Source organism: Balaenoptera acutorostrata, chromosome 4 (assembly GCF_949987535.1).
Source record: "Balaenoptera acutorostrata chromosome 4, mBalAcu1.1, whole genome shotgun sequence".
Lineage (NCBI taxonomy): Eukaryota > Metazoa > Chordata > Mammalia > Artiodactyla > Balaenopteridae > Balaenoptera > Balaenoptera acutorostrata.
The window spans coordinates 80193487-80216430 of record NC_080067.1 but is presented as its reverse complement, the minus strand read 5'-3'; the positions used below and the strand labels follow the sequence as shown (position 1 = coordinate 80216430).

Here is a 22944-nt window from a genome sequence, read left to right as displayed (position 1 = left end):
CTTCTGAACACAAAACAATAAAGAACACTTTTTAAAAGTCCATGGGTCAAAGAGGAAATCTCGAAGAAAAAATTTAAATATATACATAAAAATGAATGAAAATAAAAACACAGCCTGTCAAAATATGTGGGATGCAGCTAAACCAGTAGTTAGAAGGAAATTTATAGCACTAAATGCTTACATTAGAAAAGAGGAGGGACTTCCCTGGTGGTCCAGTGGTAAAGAATCTGCCTTCCAATTCAGGGGACGTGGGTTCGATCTCTGGTTGGGGAACTAAGTTGCCCATATGCCACAGGGCAACTAAAACCTGCTCACCACAACTACTGAGCCCGTGTGCCACAAACTACAGAGCCCACGCACCCTGGAGCCTGTACGTCACAACTACAGGGTGCACATGCCCTGGAGCCCATGCACCACAACTAGAGAGAGAAAACCCACACGCCACAACTTGAGAGAACCCGCGCCGCAATGAAAGATCCCACACACCTCAACAAAGACCCCGTGTGCCACAACTAAGACCCGATGCAGCCCAAAAAAAACAAAGAAAATAAACAAAAATCTTTAAAAAAAAGAAAAGAGGAAAGATCTCAAATCAATAACCTAATTACTTACCACAAGAAACTTTAAGAAAAAAAAAAAGCAAAATATAAACCCAAAGCAAGCAGTAGAACAGAAACAATGAAGAGCAGAAATCAATGAAATTAAAAATAGGAAAATAGAGAAAATCAATGAAGCAAAAATTTTAAAAGCCTCTAACATGACAAATAAAAATAAAAAGAGAGAAGACACAAATCACCAATATCAAGATTGAAATAGGGATATCACTAAGATCGTACAGCACTTAAAAAGATAATAAGGGAATACTACAAAAAATTTTACACTTTTAAATTGGACATTTAGAAGAAATGGACCAATTTATCATAATCACATTACTAAAACTAAACCAAAATGAAACCAATAATCTAAATAATTCTATAACCATGAACTGGTTATAGAATAAATGAACTAGTCTATGAAATGAATGCTTAATTGACAAAGGGGCAAAAATAATTCAATGGAGGAAAGATAGCCTTTTCAACAAACAGTGCTGGAACAATTGGACATCCATATGCCAAGAAAAGAGTCTAGACCTAAACCTCACAACCACATACAAAATTATTTCAAAATGGATGATGAATGTAAACATAAAACTATAGAGTTTTTAGAATAAAAAAGAAGAGACCCTTCAAGACCTAAAGAAAAGGGTTCTTGGGCTTGGCACCAAACGCATGTTCCATAAAAGAAAATAAGCCAAACTTCATCAAAATAAAAAATATGTGCCCTATGAAAAGATGCTCATCATCACTAATGATTAGAGAAAAGCAAATCAAAACTACAATGAGGTACCACCTTACGCTAGTCAGAATGGCCATCATTAAAAACTCTACAAATAATAAATGCTGGAGAGGGTGTGGAGAAAAGGGAACCCTCTTACACTGTTGGTGGGAATGTAAATTGGTGCAGCCATTATAGAAAACAGTATGAAGTTTCCTCAAAAAATTAAAAATAGTTGCCATATGATCCAGCAATCCCACTCCTGGGCATATACCCAGACAGAACTATAATCTGGGGCTTCCCTGGTGGTGCAGTGGTTAAGAATCCACCTGCCAATGCAGGGGACATGGGTTCGAGCCCTGGTCCGGGAAGATCCCACATGCCGCAGAGCAACTAAGCCTGTGTGCCACAACTACTGAGCCTACGCTCCAGAGCCCGCGAGCCACAACTCCTGAAGCCCAGACGCCTAGAGCCCATGCTCTGAAACAAGAGAAGCACCGCAATGAGAAGCCTGCACACCACAACGAAGAGTAGCCCCTGCTCACTGCAACTAGAGAAAGCCCACACACAGCAACAAAGACCCAATGCAGCCAAAAATAAATAATTAAAATAAATAAATTAAAAAACTATAATTTGAAAAGATTACATGCACCCCTATGTTCATAGCAGCACTATTTACAATAGCCAAGACATGGAAGCAACCTAAATGTCCATCGATAGATGAATGGATAAAGAAGATGTGGTATATATACACAATGGAATACTACTCAGCCATAAAAAAGAATGAAATAATGCCATTTACAGCAACATGGATGGACCCAGAGATTATCATACTAAGTGAAGTAAGTCAAAAAGAGAAAGATCATATCACTTATATGTGGAATCTAAAATACTGAATACAACACAAATGAACATATCTACTAAACAGAAACAGACCCACAGACATAAAAAACAGACTTGTGGTTGCCAAGGGGGAGTGAAAAGTGGGGAAGGGATGGACTGGGAGTTTGTGATTAGCAGATGCAAACCAGTATATATAGGATGGATAAACAACAAGGTCCTACTGTCTAGCACAGGGAACTATATTCAATAACCTGTGACAAACCATAATGGAAAAGAATATGAGAAAGTATATGTGTGTGTATGTATATATATATATATGTATGTATAATTGAGTCACTCTGCTATACAGCGGAAATTAACACAACATAACACAACACTTAAATCAACTATACTTCAATAAAATATGTTTTAAAAATGTGCCCTGTGAAAGACCTTCTTAAGAAGATGTAGCTTATCATAGCTACAGGCTGAGAGAAAATGTCTGCAAACCATGTATCTGACAAAGGTCTTGTATTTAAAATATATGAAGAACTCTCAAATCTCAAAAGTTAAAAAAAAAACATTCTGATTAAAAAATGAGCAAAAGACATGTACAGACAACAAATAAGTACACAAAAAGACGTTTAATATCATTAGCCATTAGAGAATACAAATTAAAACTACAGTAAGATATCACTATACACCTATCAAAACGGCTAAAATAAATAGCAATAATAACAAATGCTGGCAAGGATGCAGAAAATCTCTTACATTGCTGATGGGAATGTAATATGATACACCACACTGAAAAACAGTTTGGAAGTTTCTTATAAAACTAAACATGGCCTCCCATTCAACCCAGGAAGCTCACTCTTGGGCATTTATCTCAGAGAACTATACATAAAATCCTGAACATGAATGTTCATAACCACTTTATTATTAATAGCAAAATACTGAATATACCAAAAGTCCTTCAACAGCTGAATGGTTAAACAAAGTATGTATTAATATACCATTATAAACCATTCTTGAAAAGACAAAACTATAGAGATGGAAAATATGTCACCAGGGGACAGGGAGGGATTTTGGGGTAGGGTGCAAATATAAACGGTAGCAAGAGGGATTTTCTTTGCGGTGATGGAATAGTTCTGTATCTTCGCTGTTGTGGTAGTTACATGAATTTATATATAGGAGAAAATCACACAGAACTATAAACACACAAATGAATTAGGATTAAAAAATGGTGAGAACTGATTAAGTTTGGCAATTCAGATAACAGTAGTGTACTAATGTCAATTTCCTAATTTTGATGTCTTATTCGAGCTTTACAAGATGTCACCATTGGGGGGAAGCTGGGTAAAGTATACACAGGACTCTACTATTTTTGCAACTTCCTTTGAGTCTATAATTATTTCAAAATAAAGTTTTTTTTTTTAATTATGTGAGATGGGAAATAGAGGGCAGAGATGCAGATGAAACAAGACTGTCTGTTAATTGCTAACTGTTGAGGCTAGGTCACTGGTATATAGAGGTTCATAATACTATTGTATTTTTCATCTTTTTAAATTTTTCATATTAAAAGGTTAACAAAAATATAAGATGCTGTATATTAAAATATTAACAGCAGCTTCTTCCAGTTAGTGATTTTACTCTTCTTTTTGCTAATATGCATTTTAAATTTTTTCTATAAAATAAATTTCTTATATAAAACAATTTTTGAAGAAATCTTTGCTCATAGTCTTTTGTCCTACTTGTTTTTCTCATTTTTAAAAAGCAGCACCACAGAAAAAAATTTAAACTTAAAAAGAACTCCACTGATACTTCTTTCTGACAATACAGCACTTAATTTGAAATACCCAATTTAAATCTAAATACCCAATTTATATTTCATCCAATTACATTTCACCTGAAAGTTCCAATATCTTTTTCTAAAATTAACCGAAAGGATCCTGCTAGAATAGATTTACAATCAGCACAATAACTGACCATTATAGTGATCCTCACAAAACAGAACACATGTCTAAGTTCAAGACACCCTAAGACATTTTAACAATTCCAGTTGGGTTTGCATTTGCATGTTGCCTACGGTATCATAATTAACTTCCAATTGTTTTGTTTTTAAATTGTATGTGGTCTTTTTTAATTTTTCAAACTTTTTTTTAAAAAAGCAGATGCTGAAAAGGTTATAACGGTTACAAAACCATGCTGAAGAATTCAACAATGTGTGAATCTGAAAAAAGTAACAATAATTTAGTGGATACTGAGATTCCCATGATGCAATTTTTAAAATTTTAGCTTATTTAAATTTATCAAGCAAAAATGATAAAATACCATTTCCCTCAGTAATAATTAAAATTAATTTTAATTAAATAAGTAAATTAAAATTAAATTATAATAGAAATAACGAAACCTGAACTCCACGTTATCTGTAGGACCTCGGGGTAAGTCACAATCTCTCTGAAACTCTGTTTCCTTATCTACATACTTAAAGAGTTATACTTGTGTTTCGTTGTTGTTGCTGTTTTTGTTTTTGGCCACACCACACCGCTTGCGGGATCCTAGTTCCCCAACCAGGGATCGAACCCCCTCCCCTGGCAGTGAAAGCACGGAGTTCTAACCACTGGACCGCCAGGAAAGACTTATACTTGTTAATCTTCCAGCTCCAAAATCCTATGTACTGATGCTCTAAAACATACTTCATGACCTTTTACCCATGATCATTCTAACGACAACTCTGAGAAAAGATTTATAACCTATGTGATATAGAGATGCCAATTACATTACAAATAACTTTCATAGGTAGAATATTATTCTCAACAATCAAATTGGGGCTTCTCAACATCAACACTACTGACTCTTTGCACTGGATGATTCTTTGTTGTGGGGGTTACCATGCGCATTGTAGGATGTTTAGCATCTACACACTAGATACCAATAGAATCCCCCCAGCGTGACAACCAAATACGTCTCCAGACATTGCCAAAACCACCTCTCGTGGAGAATCACTGTATTAGATTAAAAATTTCCAGGGTTCTGGGGGCTTCCCTGGTGGCACAGTGGTTGAGAATCTGCCTGCCAATGCAGGGGACACGGGTTCGAGCCCTGGTCTGGGAAGATCCCACATGCCGCGGAGCGGCTGGGCCTGTGAGCCACAATTACTGAGCCTGCGCGTCTGCAGCCTGTGCTCCGCAACAGGAGAGCCTGCGATAGTGAGAGGCCCACGCACCGCGATGAAGAGTGGCCCCCACTTGCCACAACTAGAGAAAGCCCTCGCACAGAAATTAAGACCCAACACAGCCATAAATAAATAAATAAATAAATAAATAATTAAAAAAAAAAAATTTCCAGGGTTCTTTGGAGATGGGAAGGACAAAGAAGAGAAAATGTTTTTGTGACATAGGAGGAAAGGCATAAGAAAGGCTAGGAATGAACAAAACAAATTGTAGCTAAAGTCGTGATAATAATGAAAACAGCAGTATATAAAGCAGAGGAGAAAATTCACAGGTATTCCATCTGTACCTCTGTAACCATCTTCAATAAAGAGGGCCAAAGGTTTTTTAATCAGAAATTAATGAAATTAACATAATTCCTCTTCTCCCTAGCTTTTGTGAGGAGGCTAAACATTCTCAAGTTACCCACTAACTTGTATTTCAGTGTATTCTTCAAACACTGAAAATACCCACATGAAAAACACATCCCCCCACAGTTAAATACAATAAGCATCTATCTGTTTTAATCAAATGTAAATGTGCTACAAAATGCCATGAAAAGTAACACTGAGGAATATCCTCAAGTCCTTTATGTATTTAAAGAAAGGCCGAAGACATTCAGTGTGGAGAAACTACATACATCTAAATGCTACAACGTTCACACATTCACTTTCTGACTCTTTTAACACTCACTATAAAATCAACTCAGCCATATTTTCCACCAAACAGACAAATACCCAGTTTCCTTAGTCTATTCTTGGATAGGTCACCAGACTGGGAATAAGAGACCCAGAGTCTATTCCCAGCTGCAAACAGACTGGTAATCTCAAGCAAATTATTCACTCAGGTTAAGGTTCTACACCCATTTCACGCTGACAATACTGAAAATCTGCCCAGAAACAAGCACTGAGAAACCCAGGACTTCCTTCTGCACCCAAAGGACAACTGCAAACGTATTTTTAGATTTCTTAAATCTAAAAATCTGAATAGGATTTTATTTATAGCAACATTTAACATACTTGAAATTTCAAAACTGTGTGGTGCCTTTACCAACTGCCCTTCATAAAATTAATAAGAAACGCTGTTTTTAATCACGCCATGCCCAATTGTGTAAAACTCTATATGCAAACTACACAAATCATAATTATGTATAACAAAAAAAGCTGTTTTTAATTCAAGCTCTTGGGAAGGGCTTTAACTTTTGCATTTCCTAACTATCTAGTTTTTAGTCTGCTACACAAGTAGCTCTTTCCTGGCACTGTAATCAGTGCTTCACAAAGTCTGGAGAGCCAAAGTTTGCCCTTACAGACTAATTCTGGAAAGGCCTTAGGGCTGTTCTTACCACTAAACACGCAGGTTTTAGTAGCGCCAATATACGGATACAAGCGTACATTTTCTGCTCTTGATACCAAGTAAAAAAACTGTCTAGTAGACCTAAGTTACCCGTCTGACCTTTTCGCACACCATAAAACTGTAAACACAATACAGTCCAATATAAGATTTGAAAAAAACAGGGTTAGGACGGAAAGGAGGGTGTCAATTAACGTTCGTCGGCTCCTGCTGTCAGGCAGACACTTGTTAGGCGCCGAGAAGCCACTCACAAAGTTTGCCATCTCGCTGGGGGAAGGGGCCCCGACCGCGCCGCGGGCCCCGACCCGGAAGACGGGTGTCTGGAAGGCCCCACCGCCCGCCGTGGACCGGGCGCGCCAGCCACCCCGGCAGGAAAAACCCCAGCTTCTCAGCGCTCCTCCGCCGCCTCCCTGCACACAGGCGCACTCACGCACGCGCGCGCACACTCACACACGTACACACAACAAAAGGAAGCCGTGCGAGCCGCGTGCGGAGGCTTGCTCCGGCGCTCAGGGAAGCCCCTCCTCCCGGACCCCATCGCGCCACGCGGGGCCTGCTCACTTGCTGGAGCGCCCCCCGAGGGCCCGTGGGTGCACGGATCCCCGCGGCCCGCGGCCCACCGGACCGGCCCCGCCCGGCTCGGCTCTGCTCGGCCGCGTTCGCGGGCAGCTGCGGCGGCTCTGGGCCCACCACCCGCGCAGCTCCGCCCGCCGCCGAGCCGAGCGCCGGCAAAATCCCGCCCGGGAGGGCCTGGGCTCCCAACCGGAGGGCTCCCTACTTGCCGGGTTTCTCAAGAAATAAAACTATTACACTTAATTATCCTTGGTAAAATTCCTCCCTACGTACCGTGGGATATTTAAGTCCCGTTCCTTACCGAACCACTATCAAAAGTAGTATCCAACACAACACTCCTTACAATAAGAAATCTCTTTTCAGTAACCTCTTCTTTAATCCTTCCTCTTCCTCTTACTTTTCTACACCTTAGTTTACTCATTTTAGTTTTCTCTTGCCTTCCTGTTTTCAACCTATGAGACACATTTTCCCAAAAGAATAATCTTCCCTAAACCGTCTTTCCAATTTTACCCTTTTGAAATTTACTTTTCTAATAGTAACAAGATTTCTCGTAAATCCCTTCCATTACACCTCCCACTTTATACAAAACCTCTCCACAAGTAACTTCTATCATTTTATCAGCATCTACCAAATCAATTCATAAATAACTTTCTCAAATACTGTATTTTTTGTTTGTTCCTGCATTCCCTCAAAGCTAACACTCTCCAACTTAACACACACATTTGCTCCAAATTGCCCTCAAATTTTGTGAACCTATTCCAGAGAGGCCACCAAAGTCACTGAAAAATCTATTTCCTAAACATACCCCAATAACTTAATGATCTTTCCAAATATTCTCTACCAATTCATTTGAATCACTCTTAACAAGACTACCATACATTTCCCCAAAGACTCTAATTACAGAACCTAATCAGATTAACACATTATCTCTACCATTATATGTATCTACACATGCAGGTGTATATGTATGTGTTGACAAGTATATAGGGGACCCTGCAAAACATCAAGTGTGTATTTCATTCTAATCCCTTATATATTGGCTCCTCTCAAATTTACAAGGAAAACTTCACACCAACCAAGATTTTCAAGCATCCATCCCGTCTTGTGTAGTCATTTATCTATGTTAAATTAACGTATCATTTTAAAACATACTGTCTCCACTTCTACAATAATCATTCCTCACACCTTCCTTAAGATATCCATCATGAGTCTAACCCACACAATCCACTCAAATATTCAGAATATCCCCCACTCGCCCAGGCCTAGCTACGTCTAAGGCAGGTCCTAGAAACAATTCTAGACTATTGGCAGATTACAGCAAAGTTGTGCATTGAATAAAGCAACATCCCTGGGCTGTCTCAGGCCTTCAAAGCTCTGGGTGGTCTCCATAGGTCCTTCATTATTAAATTTGGTGATTGACTAAATGTAGAAATAAAGGAAGAGAAAAAAAAAAAAAAAAGATGAATGACCCAGGGCTAGATTTTGGAACTAATTCTGAAGCAAAGCTGCAATAGGACGGAAAACCAATACTATATATTTTGTGCTTTGTCGTATTTTTCTCACTGCCACTAAATAAGCTCTCTCTCGGAAACGTGAAAGAATATCAAAAACCCTGATCTGAACAGGGAGGGTCAGAAAGTATTCTTTGCTCAGAGGTTGAAAGAGTTCATTTATCATGTGAAGAATATAATGCAAATACTAAGGATTTGAAGCATACAGTATTTTTCCCTTAATGGTTTAAAATGCCAGTTGCTAGAACCACAACGAGGCACTAGTGGAGAATCTCTAAAAGCAGTTAGGTGAGCACTTGAGAGTCAAGTCTTTCATAGTACAAGGGAAAAGTTGCCAGAAGACAAAGTCTGACAAAAATCAATGCTACTATGTAACTGGACAAGCAAAAGTTCCATAGCAGAGACAAAGCCAATGGATAAGAGGCCTGGTCTAGGTCTTAAACACCATCAATGGAAGATGATGAAGGTTTCAAGCCCTGAGGTGATAATGCTGAAGACTTAAAACAAAACAGGGACTTTCCTGGTGGCACAGTGGTTAAGAATCCGCCTGCCAACGCAGGGGACACAGGTTCGAGCCCTGGTCTGGTAAGATCCCACATGCCATGGAGCAACTAAGCCTGTGCGCCACAACTACTGAGCCTGCGCTCTAGAGCCTGTGAGCCACAACTACTGAAGCCCACGCACCTAGAGCCCGTGCTCTGCAACAAGAGAAGCCACCGCAAAGAGAAGCCCACGCACCACAACGAAGAGTAGCCCCTGCTCGCTGCAACTAGAGAAAGCCCGCACGCAGCGACGAAGACCCAACGCAGCCAAAACTAAATTAATTAATTAAAAAGAATAAAATAAAACAAAACAAAAAAAGCAATGTTTCAGTTTTAGCTCTCTTTTGGTTTTGGAATTGGCATGACAGCTCCTTTAGAAATGTTCAATAAATGATGAATAACTAGAAATAAGAAAGCATATTTAGAACCGTATACCTATATAGATAATAAATGAAATGAAAAAACAGAGCAGGCCACCCTCCTAAGAACACTAAGAAATATATGAGATAAAAGTCATAGCCAAAAGAAAAAAGAAAAAAAAACTACAGAAGCCATTTTAGATCCCTTAGGACACCTCCTTTTACCATCCACCCCATTCTTTCCACTTTTTACCTGAACCTCTTTACATATACAAGTTATCACCACACAATTTTTGCAAACAAAGTTTGATGTGGTTTTGAGGCACTCAAGTAGAGATCAAAGATCTCAATGTTTCTATCATTCATGTTATTTTTTTAAAAAGTTATGCATGACATACTATCACCTTTATAATGTCAAGGATAGCAAGGATTGTCCTTACATGCACAGAGATGGAATAGGGTCCTGGCATTGTTTCCTAGGTAGCATTATGTTTTCTCCATATTTTCTCTGTTACAAGCTACTCACTGTCCTCTTCGGCTTACTCTTATTCCTATTCAGGGCAACTCCAACCTCCTCATTCATTTCTATCCATTTACTAGCTCCTATCAGCTTATCCATGTTCTACTGTCAACAAACTGCCCCATGTCTTTTGCCTTTCATATTAGTACACCTCCACCTCACCATTTTTTTTCTTTCATTGTCTCATTTCTAATCCACGAATATCTCTCAGTTGAATTTATCTCGGTATACTACACATGAATGGAAATGATTTTGCAAGTATAATTTATTTATAAAAAATTTAAAGAACTGGTGAATGTAACAAATCCATCTTTTTATCTCCATCACCATGCCACAACAATTCAATCACTATCACCTCTTGTCTGGATCCCTCCTCATCTTATCTCAAGCTTGGCTTTTCCTCAACAACCTGCTTCTCAGGACTTAGCTATCCATTCTCCTACTCCTTCAGCTTGATAAAAGCACCAACTGCTTCTTCTTGTTCCACAAGGCCACTCCCACTGCTCTTCTATCACTAAAAAAATCTCTTTGCAGTTCCCATTACTCACTTAAACCATTCCATCTGCAACATCTACCAGGTTCCAGAATCCCTCCCACCTTCCTTCCCCAAAGACTTCAATTCTACTTTGTCCCATATTCAGTCATTATCCTCAGTGACTGAGGTGCTGAAGAACTGCACGCTGACCTTTCTCAACTCCTAAAACCTTCATCTGCACTTCAGCCACCCACACATATATACTGAAAACAGATCATCAATTGGAAGTGCTGTACCACTAGGATTGTAACTTCAGAGATCTTTTATTTATTTTTTTAACCACAACTACTTTATTTTCTAGGTCTACACCTGCTCTTCACCTCCTTCTGGCTTCACTTATCTCCCTACACAGTTTAAATTTGTCCATCAGCCATTTTAATACTGCCCTCTCCGGAATATCATGACCTCCCATTTACATTCACCATGCATCTCCCCAAAGAGAGACAATCTTCACCATCTGTTTTTTCCACACCCACACACTAGGTGTTAAGTGCCACCAGAAACCTATGAAATCTTCTACAACTGACTTATTCTAAATACAACTCTCCATCTCATTGACTAATCCAAATCAGTTTCACATTTAAGTTCTTAATCTCATCAAATACTCGATCTCTTCCATAAAATTCCCTCAGATCACAACTTCTCCACCTGTAATCAAATCCCCTTTATAGCTTCTAAAATGCTGTATCTTTTCATCCATCTGTTGCTTCTTGCCTTCAGTTTTGGAAAAAGAGTTGTTCCTCCTTCCTAAAATAAACTTAATACAGTTCCTATAGCCGATGCTTCCATATTCTCCCAACCCACTTAGCCCTTTAACCCTATGCACTCTAGTCTCCAAATTGCTCTCTTGAAGACCAAAAAACAATTCCATGACCAAATCCTATGACCCACCACCCAAGTTCTTATCCTCTCTTTGGCAATGACACTTGAACTACCTCCTTTGATTTACATCACTGTAACACGATTCTACTCTGGTCTCTGTAGTTGCTTCTTCTGTCTCCAGTGACTTCTAGTCCTCTTCTTAGCCCAAAGAGTGGGTATTTTTCCCAAGTTCTGTCCTGGAGCTATCTCCAATCCTCTCCCCTTCAGGGTTTCATCCCTTACCACTGTTTCTACATTTTCTATCCTCATATGGGTATCTTCCCCCACAGCTCCCCAAAATAATTTTTAAACCATCACCTTCTGCTACAATCTAATTTATTCCTGAGAAATTAGAATACATAATTATTGCTTTTAAACTAAATTCTTCAATTAACACCTCAATCATTAATCCAGATAATTTTACAGCCATCAGCGCCCTACCAAACCCAGAATTAGTAGCTTCAATTACCGACTCTATGTACACGTTCCCAAATCTCCACTGGAACTCTTTCCTCAGCTGAAGCCAAAATTTTTAACTCTAGCTAGATAACTCTCCTTAGATACTTCCACTGGTGCCTCACATACTGGTCAGTGTGTCTTAAAACCAAAGTAGCCATTCTTCCCCACCAAAATGGTTCTGCTAATGGATCCAATAATTTCTTTTAATGGCAGCACCATTCTCACAGTCACCCAAACTAAAGGTCCTGGAGTTTCCCTTAACTTTTCTTTTTCTCTTTTTCTTCACTGTTTCCCAAAAGCCCATATGCCATCAAATCCTTCAATTCTTTCTTTGAAATATTTCTTACATCAATCCCTTTCCTTTTATTCCCACTACCACTATCCCAACTTAGATTCTCAATACTTCACACTTCTGTCATAATCTTCTAGTTACTAGGTTCTCCTCATTGCAAAAAACAGAGAAACAAACAAAACAGGTCACCAGATTAGTATTCTTAAACCCATTCAGAAATCATCAGTGGCTCTCCACTACATACTGAGTCAAGTTAAAACTCTTTATATTTCCAAAAAGTAGGAACTACTCAATTTTCCAACAATCATGGAATGGATAAATACATTGTGGTATATTCACATAATGAACCCCACAGAGCAATGAAAAAGAATGAACTACTGCTGCACATATCATGGATGAATTTCACAGACATATGGTAAGCACAGGAAACCAGACACAGAAGTATGATTCCACTAATATGAAATTCAAAAACGTACAAAACTACTCTGTGTGATAGAGGTCAGAATAGTAGTTACTTTTGGTTGAAGGAGACATCACCTTGGAGGGGACACATGAGGAAACCTTCTGGGATGTTGGGAATGTTCTTTGTATTGAACTGGGTGGTGATTACATCAATGTAAACCTAAAAGAAAAAATTAACCTGTACTCTTAAGATTTGAGCATTCTTTTTTTTTTTGAATCTTTATTGTTTTTTTAATACAGCAGGTTCTTATTAGTTATCTATTTTATACATATTAGTGTATATATGTCAATCCCAATCTCCCAATTCATCCCACCACCACCACCACCCCACCCCCTCCACTTTCCCCCCTTGGAGAGCATTCTGTATAAGTTATTTCTCAACAAATTTTTAAAAACCAGTTTGGTCTGGATTTTTAGATGTCTACTTTACAGCTTTATTTTCTCCTCCATTCATCAACATGAACTCTAAATTCCAGCTAACGTAGACCACCAACCCCTCAGCATATCCAGAATTTTTCTCACTGTCACTCATATCACTCCTTCCTCTTGGAATGCCAACCCTCATCATCATGCCTACTATAATCCTATTTATCCTTTAAGCTCTAAGCTACATACCAATTCGTCCACAAAGTTGAACCTGCCATAGTACTTCTGTCATAGACAGGTGTGTACACATTTTTGTCCCTGGATAAGCTCCTGAAGAATATGAACATGTTTATGTCGTATATAAATGTGTATCCTTCATACTGCCTACCTGCCTACAACAGAACCTTGCACACAGTAAGTATACAAAAATATTTCCTGAATTAATAAATCCTGGCAGACCATCAAAAGCACCCTCCAATCTTTTTTTTTCTTTTTTTTTAAAAATTAATTTATTAATTTATTTATTTTTGGCTGTGTTGGGTCTTCGTTTCTGGGCGAGGGCTTTCTCTAGTTGCGGCAAGCGGGGGCCACTCTTCATCGTGGTGCGCGGGCCTCTCACTATCGCGGCCTCTCTTGTTGCGGGGCACAGGCTCCAGACGCGCAGGCTCAGTAGTTGTGGCTCGCGGGCCTAGTTGCTCAGCGGCATGTGGGATCTTCCCAGACCAGGGCTCGAACCCGTGTCCCCTGCATTGGCAGGCAGATTCTCAACCACTGCGCCACCAGGGAAGCCCAGCACCCTCCAATCTAAACCCTCCTTCTCAAACCTATCTATCGCTGTCTTCACTCACTATGCATTCCTCACCTTACATATTTAATCATTCAGCAAACAACTGAGGACCTACTACATGCAAGAAACTGTAACTATCTATTCTAATGTACCCTACCAAACTACCCAAAGATGTAACCCAATTTCAGCTGCTGCCTTTTGACTCTTTCCCCAACTCTAATTTTCTAGTCATCTTCCCCTCCTCTCTCCGTCCAGTCACATCCCACCCCCTCATTTCTAATCCTCCTGCTATCAAATTAATTCAAGCCCTTCTTAGTTTCTCCTGTAGCCTCCTAACTGGGCTTCTCACCTGCAATCATACTCTACCACCACACTGCCCGCAATCTATCCTGTATGGTATAGCTATTGTCAGATTAAGGTATCTAATATACAGTCCTTGGTTCAATTCTCTACTCAAAAAAAGTTCAATAGCTCTATGCATGCTTTAAATCCTAGACTAACATATTTTAATCCTCACAGCAACCCTTGCCAGAAGGTATAATGATTATCAATTTCCTGATGAGAAAACTGAGGTTCAGGAAGGAAGTAATTCTCTCCATAATCATAGTGGAGGTAAATAGTAGAAGGGACAAAACTAAAACCCAGCTTGTTTGCTTACCAAGCACAACACTGTGTTACATCAAATACAAACTACTTAGCTTAGCTTTCAAGGCCATCCATTTTCAACCCAACCCCAACTGAGCCTTCCTACCTTATATCAAAGTATGCCCTATTCATGAACTCTGTGTTCCAAACTACAGGTTATGATCAATTATTTAGTTCATCATGAAATCAGTTTAATGAGTGACAGCCATCTTTTCTTTTTTTCTTTTTAGCCAAACAATAATAGAAAACATAGAGTGCATCCAACATGGTAAGGACAGTTATTGTTATTGAAACCTTTTGTTTTATACATATACACAAACATTCATACATGCCTATGTTAGGTGAAGATACGACATGTTTTCCTTACTGTGGATCATAGTAAAAAAAATTAAAACCAACTCACTATTCCTCACATCTCCTTGGCTTCTCACCTCCATGCTTTTGCTTTTGCTAATCCCTTGGGTTGGAATGTTCTTTCTAATAATTTCTGCCAGTGAGAATCCTGTCCATCCCTTCAAAGACTAGCTAAAATGCCACTTCCATGCTACTAAATGCAGTCCCAGGTTTTCCCCTAATCAAATGTTTTTTCCCACCTTCTAACTTAAGTAACATTATTTTTCTCATAATACATTTGTGATCACAGTGTAGTTACTTGTGCTCAAGTCCAGCCCCTCTATTAGAATCTAAATCCCAAAGGATGTATCCCTGATTGCATCTAACAGTGCTTTTGCACATAACAAATGTGCATTACCTGCTGACTAAAAAAACTCATCCCATTATTTTCTGAAACCTCAGTTATAAATCAACATCATAAATAATTTCCACTACATTCCAAACTTCTGAAACTCTCATCCTTCAAACAGTCTTACCATCTTCCTCCCACAATTAGCCATTTCCAATAATCCTCTACCTTCAATCTTCCCTTGCTTTCCTCTAACCATAACCTGTCATATATCAATAACCTTTTTCTTCTTTCAGAATCATACTTTCCATCAAATAACACCTTTCCTTCTCCAATGCTTATCTTCCACTTTATTCTTAGTTCTCTAACATCCATAATGATAGGCCTTATATTCTTTAAACAGGTATTTCTTTCATTTTCTCTTCAACTAGACTTCAATTATTTCAATTCATCTATGGTATACATATTTTTGTCAGCCCCATTAAACCCTTTGTAGAAAAAGGCAGGTTATGAATAAATAAATTGAAACAAAACATATAGATAATTTAGATAAATTACCTCAGATACTTTCTCATTCATTCATTTATTCAACAAGCACGTGTCTACTGGACACATGTCCTCAATTCTCTTGTCTATTCTATTCTGTAATTCAGAAAGCAACTTTGAGAAAAGCATGCAGGAAACAGAGCCGAGTTGACTCATACTCTTCACTCACGGAGACTAAGTCATTTGTGGGGTACAGGCTCAAAAAAGGAAAAACTACAAGTTATACTAGACATAGATGGAAATAGAGCACCCCCCCCACCAGTTGTTTCAGGGGGCTCAAAATCTACCCAGCAAAGGTGAATTTGAAAAGGAACCAACCAGTAGGAGTAGCTAAAATGAAACAGGCAGAAAGCCTTCAGACAAAAATAGATCCAGACTCTAGGTTCATTCTAGGGCTGCAAGAGAAATTTGGAGCAATTTAGTTCCTGTCCTGAGATCCCTAAGAAATCCTTTCAAATATCCAGCTAAAGTACGGTACACTTAAATCCTTTCCCCAAACCTTAGCCAATGCTCATTTCTCCATTCTCTGAACTCCTACAGCACTTACTGTCTGTAAAACTCATGTGGGAACTTAATCATAAACTACCTTGTTCACAGTAATGAACTGTTAACAAACAGAGCCAGAATTTATTTACGTATTAAAATCAGTGTGGTCCTCTTTAAAACAGTTACCTTGGGAGGCTACCACTTACTTATTTATTCACTCCATCTATCCAACCATCTGATGCATTTAACCAAAATTCATCTTGTACCTAACTAATTACATGTGAAGCTATTGCCACTGTTCAAAATATTTCCAAATTCCTCTTTGGGAGTACTTTCCAAAGTTAGTTAATAAGTCAATCAAGAAAATCATCCCCATTTCTATGACTAACTAAATTTAAACCAAAACTATTCTTTATTCACACTACTTGATACTGACAGATCTTCAACATTTCTAAAAATCAAATCTTTCAAACTAAAAAGATTTGTCCCCAATGAGACCATTCAGAATAACATTATGCCTTGTATTATTTGTAACTGTGCCATCCTAGAGGGATTATGAACTCCTAGAGAATAGGGACCATGTTTTACTCACCTTTATAGACTCCCTCCCCTCAAGAGCACACAATAGGTACTCAATATATAAGTAAACTGTATATAATGTGCTAGACGATAAATCAGAAAAGGTGTTCTAAAAATGTTTTGAACACTAGTACTGAAAGTGACTACCAAAATACAAAAATCCTCATCTGGAGGTACTGTATACTTTTGATACTTGTTTTAAAAAATCAATTTTCTGAAAGAACTGAGGATTGTGGGAGAGAATGGAGGATTGTGGGAGAGAAACAATTGTGGGAGGGAAAGAACTGTGGAATATAATAGGGAATTTGGAGAAAGAATGGGTAATTTTGTAAAAGAAGGGGTAATTTTGTGAAAGAAGGGGTAATTGTGATAGAGTGGCAAGAAAGGGAATTTGGGGATATATGCGGAATTGTAAGAGAGATGGAGATTCTGGGAGGAAAAAGAATAGTGGAAGGGACAGGGAATTTTAGGAAAGAATGGAGGATTGTGGGGAAAACGCAGACTGTGGGAGAGCCAGGGAACTGTGGGAAAAAAGAGGAAAAAATCAATTTTCTGAAATCTTACACTGTTATAGAATTACTTCACAAATGTCTTTCTCCCCCTAAGAGAATAAAAATACCATAAATTCCTTGAGGGAAGAAACTTCACCTAACACTTTTTTATTATCCTAAAAACGAATTAAATCAGACAGATTCTTAAAACAGCTAAAGATCTCTAAACAGTCATTTAGGCCTAAGGTAAGAAAATCCAAATTAAACCAGCCCCCAGCTCCAGACCAGATTTACTCAGATTAAACTAGCCTCAGATTAGAAGAGAACCTTTGGTCCCACCCATTAGGTGTTTCTGCAGGATTGTTCCAGTCCCATTTTAATCCATTCTGCCTTCCCTTATATCTAAAGGCCTTCCCCAGTCAGATATCCCTTTGTCCTTCACTCTCTCAAATACATACACACACAATTTTGTCTGCAATACCTCCATAGTGCTCAGCAATTCCACACAGTCCCACCACCATCAGTAACGGTGAACACTACTTTCTATCAAACATTCAACAAGTACTTACTAAGCACTTAAGAATCAAGCTGGGGGGCTTCCCTGGTGGCGCAGTGGTTGAGAATCTGCCTGCCAATGCAGGGGACACAGGTTCGAGCCCTGGGCCGGGAAGATCCCACATGCCGCGGAGCAACTAAGCCCGTGCGTCACAACTACTGAGCCTGCGCTCTAGAGCCCGCGAGCCACAACTACTGAGCCCACGTGCCACAACTACTGAAGCCCGTGGTGCCTAGACCCTGTGCTCCGCAACAAGAGAAGCCACCACAATGAGAAGCCCGCGCACCGGAACAAAAGAGTAGCCCCCGCTCACCACAACTAGAGAAAGCCCGCGCACAGCAACGAAGACCCAACGCAGCCAAAAATAAATAAATAAAATAAATTAATTTAAAAAAAAATTTTTTTAAAGAATCAAGCTGGGACTTCCCTGGTGGTGCAGTGGTTAAGAATCCGCCTGCCAATGCAGGGGACACGGGTTCGATCCCTGGTCCAGGAAGATCCCACATGCCACAGAGCAACTAAGCCCATGCGCCACAACTACTGAGCCCGTGTGCCACAACTACTGAAGCCCATTAGCCTAGAGCCCACGCTCTGCAACAAGAGGAGCCATCACAATGAGAGAGCCTGAGCACCGCAAGGAAGAGTAGCCCCCGCTCGCCACAACTACAGAAAGCCCACACGCAGCAACGAAGACCCAACACAGCCAAAAATTAATTAATTAATTAATTAATTGAAAAAAACAAGCTGTTGTGAGTTTCCCCAGAGATTAAAGAAAGTCTCAGATCTAGAGCAGGTTACAATCTAGCTACCATTTGCAAAACAAAGAGAAATAATTCCCATAAACTAATATAAGATTTAGCACTATATAATCAACATATGAATGCTATTCTTATTCAAAGTAAGGAAGATTCTCAAGAGGTGGGTTTACTTAAACAAGACTCTTTTTTTTTTTTTTTTTTTTTTTGAGATTTACAAATCTACCATCATAATGGCAGTTTTAATATATCTCTCTTAGTATACCATCCGGCAACAATTTCAGTACAGCAAAGTTAACAAGTCTAATCTAATGAATATATGTCAAATACCACAGCCATCATCAGAAGACTTGATATTATTTTCAGCGATGCATCAAACATTTAGAAAAATTAACTATGTATTAATTTATAAGGCTTGGAATACAAGGGAACTTTCTTAACCTTGACAAAGGGTTTATGAAAACCACTACTAAGCACCATTTAAGCCATAAAATGTATTAGAAGAATTTCCTTTAAATAAAGAATAAGACAGAGATGCCTGCTAATGCATCTTCTATTTAACATTATTTTGGAGATCCTAGCCTGCCCAAAAGACTCTTGAAAAGAGGAGCAACATCTTTCTTTCTATACGCCCAATATCTGTCACCCTGACTCAGGGACGTTGTACCTCATACTAAATTTCAAAAACGAGTATTTTATGAATCTATCATAATACATGAGCAGCATGCTCTTTTCCACCATATTCCCAACTTATTAGTGACTTAAATATGCTAATTTCCTTAAAGACTGCCACAAATCTGTCTCACCACTGTAAAAATCTCCTTCACAGTCAACTATATCCAAATGTCCTCAGAATTCTTTACCTTTTCTTCAGCCTCCCACAAAATTATCACCATCTCCATCATACCCTGTCCCTCATCCTCCTCTCCCTCTTATCAAATTTCCCCATCCCTCCCTCTCTCCTCCACAAAGAAGAAACACATATTCACACCAATCCATTCCTTCCTAAACATAAGAACTGCCACAGAAGCCTGGAAAGAACAATCAAGGATCATTTTAATCCATTCCCAGATTCCCCACACTAAAACTCTCCTGAAGACTGTCAAAGAATTCTGCACAGTTGACCTGGTAACTACTTCCAAGATGAACAACTATCACTGCCAAGCAACTCCTCCTCATCTCTAACCAGCAACACTTATGCTGCAAAGATGCTATTTCCTACAACCTAGTCTTTCCTAAAGGTCCATCCATCAAACTTCCCTTAATCATCTCACCCAGTTTTTCCAGTCTAATTTTAAATGTTTTTCTTTAAGAATATTAAAGATATAAAGATATCAATTAAAAAGCTAAAATAATAACTATCAAAGTTTGAAAAGGAGAAAAGGTATAATGACAGTGACACAAATCCTTTCCACTCATAGTAAGAAGTCTCTTGACTCCTTTTTTAACATCATTTTGATCAATCAAGAAATAAGAGTACATGCATATTACTTGGAGACCTAGAGAAAAGCATGATAAGAACTATAAAAAGTAATGATTAAAAGTAGTCTCTGGAAAGTGGGACTGCAATGGACAGGTGAGACAGGGGTTATTGCTTTTCATTATAAGCTCCCTCAGGACAATTTTTTAAATTATGTACATGTATAATTTCATATAATTTAAAAGAGAGAAAAATAATGATATACTTTATTTAAATCCATTAAACTTACAAAAATTAAAAGAACTGATAATATACAGTGCCAAAGAGGGGAAGGAAAACAGACTTTCTCATACTATGATGACAATAAAAATGGGTACATGCTACTATGTAATACATTGAAGCCCTTAAAAAGAACAAATAACTCCAAATGTACTGACATGGAAAGTTTTCCAGATGTTTTAAAAATAATCCTGGATTATTTCTATAAGAAAAATTTTAATAAAAGCCCTTATCTACTCAAATGCTAAATTATTCTCCTTCAGAGTTATTTGCTGAAAGAATGAATGACTGAATTTTCCCATCCCTCCCCCAAATTTCTGTCTTCGCGTTTAATCCCTCCACCCTCTATATCCATAAAAGGGTTTTTCATACTACCCTCTCTTCAGTTTAATTAATTAACATATAACAACATAATGTGTATATAGTCTTTCTTAATAATATAAAAGGTGACTAATTTTCAGATACATTTTAAGGGTATGGTTCTAGCCCAGAGTTCCCTCTTCAAAATCCAGTCTGGTGTGAGCTCAGCAAATCCAACAGCCTGGGTACATTTCCTGATAGGGAAATGCTAGTACCCCCTCCAACCTGGCTCTAGAATCATCCAGTCTCTTCAGGTTCTCCTAGACCTCAAAACAACCAGTCCTGACCTCCTTGCAACTTAAGACCAAAACAGATATCCTAATCCTCCATTCTGCAGGCCCACACTTTGTAGGCTGATGCATTTTCTTCAATACCACCATGCCTCAGTGAGAGTATCCATTCAGGAACAGTGAATGGCAAAAGATCTCCCACCAGCCCCAGGGTTATGGAACCAATCCAGTCAGTTAGACTAACGTGAGCTACAAATCGAGTCTCCAAAGAAGGGCCACCAAGCATGAATTCTCCCCACCATTAATTATAACCCTGTGTACTGCAACCCAAGCTGCATAATATGGCAACAGTTCTCTTGGACCAGATAAGCTGGGCAGTGAAGAAGAAAACCGCCAAGTCAAGTAATTTCCATTCCAGCATCTGCCAGCATAGAGTTCACCCAGCCTCTGGTAAGTGATAATATTTCAAAATTGCTAAAATCTAAACTCCATGGCCTAGAGAATCCCTGTAGGCCAGGCATTTTCTTAAGGTCTGCTTCAGAGATTCTCATATTCACTGGTGCAGGTCTAAAATGTCTCAGACCAAACGACAGACTAAGGTCTAATTCTCAGTGACCCCAACCACTGCCGGTACCCGCACTTACCGGATGTCATCTACAGAAGAGCCCAAACAGGTTCGGAACTAGGCCATCCTGGCCCATCTGGAATAACTCTTTAGTCCTTGGGCCAACACTTACTAATTCTGCTACATCTGTCTATTCTATCATGCATTCTCTTCATATTCTCCAGTATTTAGCACTCCCTCTTGCTTCAAACCTACCCTTTCTATTCAGGGAAACTCCTTATATCCCTTCTTTTCTTTCCTTAGAAACGCTTCAGTTCTTTCCACAACGAAATACCTAATGTATCTGCACAATGAACACCCCCCCCAGAATCCTCAAGACTCCTCCACAGCCACCCCCTGCATTCCTCCACCTACCCGGCATCTTTCCCTCCGGCCTCTCTCCTAGTGCACGCTCCCACTACGTTTCCTGCAAGGATTCTCTTTTCTCCAACCCCTGCCCTTCCCTTCTCCCAAAGAACACATTCAGGCAGCAACAGTGACTGAGGCCTGCGGTGCATAAAGCACTGCACCAGGCACGGTGATCAGAGACCTGGTGTCTTCCTAAGCTTTTCACACCCACACCCAGCACCCTCTGGCCACCCAGTGCAACCATCCCACCTCCTTCCCTACCTCTGACACCCCCCTCAGGCCTCGGAGGCCGCCTTCTCGCTTCAGCCACCCCCGTCATTATCCTTTCTCAACCCCCCAACCCACCATCCGCGCCCTGCTTCCTCCCGTCCCCCAGCCAGCTCCTGCGTTTCCCTCGGCCTCGGCCGGTCCCCTGGCCACCCTCGGCCTCGCCACGGCCCGCTCCCCCCGGGTCAGGCCGTTACCGCCGCGCGCTCCCCCCGCGCGCCGCCCCCTCCCCCTCCCTCCCCCGGGCCCGGGCCTGCCAGGCCGAGCGCTTTACCGCGGGCGGGTGCCGAGTCGCGCGGTCACCGATTGCAGACGGCGGCAGCTTCAACCTTTCTAGGGGCCTTAAGAGGAGGGGAAGGGGGGAGGGGGGAGAACTTTTGCTGTGGCAGCTTCGGCAACAGCTCCCACCCCTGCGCCTTTCTCCTCTTCCTCCCCCTCCTCCTCCTCCTCTTCCTCCTTCTCTTCCTCCTCCCAGAGCAGTAGAGACGCAGACATGCCGCGGCTAGAGCGCCGCCGCGGTCGCCGCCACTGCCGGCGCGGTGCATTGTGGGAAGCCCCGCACGCGGGGAAGCGCTCGGCGGCGCCGGCCCTCCCTGGGCCGGGGACCAGGCTGGGAAGACCCAGCGTGGCTACGATTCCGGCGCCTGCGTGTCACCAGCCCAGTGTGGCCGGGGAAGCTGGCCCTGAGCCGCGGGGTCCCTTCGGGCTAGGCC

General features: G+C 40.2%; 1 protein-coding gene across 3 annotated transcripts in view; it reads right to left on the bottom strand.

Moving 5' to 3' along the window:
- ZNF148 (zinc finger protein 148) overlaps positions 1–22718 on the bottom strand; it is a 133587-nt gene extending 110869 nt beyond the window's left edge. For 2 of the 3 annotated variants that reach the window (XM_057545334.1, XM_007182782.2), the window contains exon 1: positions 22506–22718. The gene's annotated coding sequence lies outside the window, so the exon portion shown is untranslated. Of the gene's footprint in view, positions 1–6946; positions 7114–22505 lie in introns of those variants that run through there. The other variant, XM_057545335.1, reaches the window with a different exon arrangement.
- Positions 22719–22944: the final 226 nt, after the last annotated feature.